The sequence below is a fragment of the Onychomys torridus genome, chromosome 4 (assembly GCF_903995425.1).
Source record: "Onychomys torridus chromosome 4, mOncTor1.1, whole genome shotgun sequence".
Lineage (NCBI taxonomy): Eukaryota > Metazoa > Chordata > Mammalia > Rodentia > Cricetidae > Onychomys > Onychomys torridus.
This window is the reverse complement of record NC_050446.1, coordinates 126,563,028-126,565,868: the sequence shown is the minus strand read 5'-3', so window position 1 is coordinate 126,565,868 and position 2,841 is coordinate 126,563,028.

Here is a 2,841-nt window from a genome sequence, read left to right as displayed (position 1 = left end):
TATTTGCTTTTATTACACAAGATAGTCCTGTGTGTCCATTACATCTTTTGCTGTTTGATGCCACAGCACCCTGAGCAGAGATGGAAGCCACCACGCTTATGAAGAAAACTTGTGGGAAACAACGATCTGACATTTGCCTAAAGCATGCTTTCTCTCCAGGTACCGGCTACAAATTGTTTTCATGTGTGTATATGTTTCCTTTCTGCTGCAAAAGTAAACATCCCTGAGGTTTTCAGTTCCCCTTTTGATAAGGAGCAGAGCTTGGGTCTATATGTAAATGTCATGGTGACAGATGTAAATATGTTGGCCCCTGGTGGTCTTTTTTTCCCTGTGTACTGTTCATTCCCGCCTTACAGCAACAGTTGTACCAAACAGCAGCTGCTTTGCCTCTGGAGTCCTTTGACTATTTTGCTCTGAAGAGAAAGACTAGAGAGCATACATTTTGGGGGTACTTGGCACTGAAGAAGCTAATGGATTGGCTGCACAGAGATTTCTGAGAACAGGCTAACTGCAGGATGCAGTAAGGAGACAGAAGTGGCGTAGCATTTAGAGTGGGACTTCTCTCCATACTTGGGTGGATAGGCCGGCCAGCCACCTCTCAGCAACATTGCCTTAGAGAAATCAGAAGTGGCTACCTTCCAGGACTCCTGAACCTCTTTCCAAGAAAAGCTGTTTCCTGACTTGAAAACAGTAAAGGAAAAATACATGATTCTACAGGAGCTCTCCTCAATCAGTCTTGCCAGGATACATTATGAATGTGTGCAGCAGCTATGGTCAGGGAGGATTATCTCCATAGCCACATACTAGAGACACCCAGTCAGAAACACCAGCTGATATTTAATCCACCTCCCACTTGTGGGAGTTTAGCCTAAGATCTACAAGGACCACTAACGAGACTCTTGCAGTCAGTGTGGAAGTGAGGTAGGGCTTGTGGTCCTGCCTGGACAGCTAAGCTGAGTCCCGATGCTGCCTTGCCAAGTGGATGGACAGGTGTGAAACCTCCAGCACCAAGAGGGGTTTTAGCCCTTTAGCGGTGGAGATGGGTTCCCAAATGGAAAGAGTGCCGAAGCTCTGAAAATGTCTCAATAAAAGCCATTTTGAAAGAACCAGTGCTGCTGTTTGCTTTGGGCTGAATCTGACAGTCGTCCAACTTCACCACACAGGCTGCCACCGTGCACTTTAGAAGCTGCCTGGAACTCTTAAGCTTAAAAATTCTATAGTTTTTTCTAAGAAATCTTAATCCCAGAGGTCCTTGCCTTTTTGCACTTGAAATTTTATGTGGATGTAAGTTCATGATGCAGTGGACACCTGTTTCTCTCCCCTCTGTACATCTCTCATCATTGTCATAAGGGGCATAAAAGATTCGTCCAACTGTTTCTCTAAAATGCAGGTAGCAAGAGTCAAGATCCCTTGTTTGCCTAAGAGTGTATTCATTTGATCTCAGTGCTTGCTGTTGGCTTAGTGAGAGTCCAAGTATTTAAACATGAGAACTCACCAGCTGAAGCATTCCAAGAAGTGAGTATTCTGGCTACTCTTCAAGTGATCCCTCACACACACAAGTCCTTCCTCTGCTTCTACCTCACTGCCAAAATGGGGCCGAAAAATCTCCAAGTGGCTCTCTGCCCTTAGCCTGAGATGATGAAAAATCTCTTCTTAATGTTGACTGAATTTCACCAGAGGATCATGTTCAGTGATGGTTGGTTCTACCAACTATTTCTAGCCCTGCTGTTGAGAGCTGGTACCAACTGGAAGCCTGGTTCAATACAGCATTGGTGTGAAAGATCTGGAAAATCCCGCAGGCTAGAAATAAAGGGTGAAGACTGCCTGAGAGAACATTCTAGCATGGCAGCTAGCAATTGGCCCTAAGTCTAAAACGGCATCTCCGCACATCTGCAGGGAAGCTGGCTTCAAATGGCATCCAGTCCTATCCTGAAGATTTGGCCAGTAAGCATCTGGCTACTTTCCATCAGCTAGAACTTGAATTCAAGACTCAAGTTTACTATACTGTGGTTGCAGGGCTCTGTTGAAAATGACCAGAAGTAAGGGTAGTCAAAATACTCCCCCTGGGAATCCTCAGGTTGCACTTTTAAAAGTTCTTCAAGTGAAGGCATAGAAAAAGACTATCACCGAAGTTTTCTTGCATTCAGATATGATCTTCATATGATCCTCCCCTTCCAGTGCACCATCTGACCTTCAGGTGTGAGACCACCTAGTCAATTTACAGTTTACAATCTTGCATAACCCTTAGGTCTTGGGAGAGAAAAATGTATACCCCAATAGACTGGCTACCTTTTTGGAACTAATAAAGTGGCTGGAAATTAAAGGGTCTTTCCAGTGTCCTGGCTGCTAAGCCCAGTGTGACCGCAGTGTCCTTGGTTAGCCATCTGGAAGCAGAGAAATTTGCTGCTTAAGAATTGGAGGAGGGCATCCCCAAGATGGGCCTGCTGCTCTGGGTTGCATGTCTAGCTGCAGGCTGGCATCCCTAGTAGTTCCTGGAGAAGTCCCACCCTGGCTGCTCTTCACTAGGGGGGCCCTAAAAACTGGAAGTTTGGGGAGCATTGCCTCTGAAAGGTGATCCAAATCTGCTCCTCCCTCCCTGACCCCTCCCCCCCAAAAAATCCTTGCAAGGGAGAGAGTCCCTCAGTCAAGTCCCCAAGGCTCCTGTTCTCAGCCACATCCTGCAGCCTTGGTCTTGCCTGAAGATGTGTTGCATGAGAAAGTCCTCTGGTTGGGACTGGAAAGGTGTGCCAGTCCAAACCCTCACATTGACCTTCCTGCCTCCTGTTTGAAACCACACCCCTTTTTCTCGGGTGGGGCAAGGATTGAATCCAGCGTTCAGTC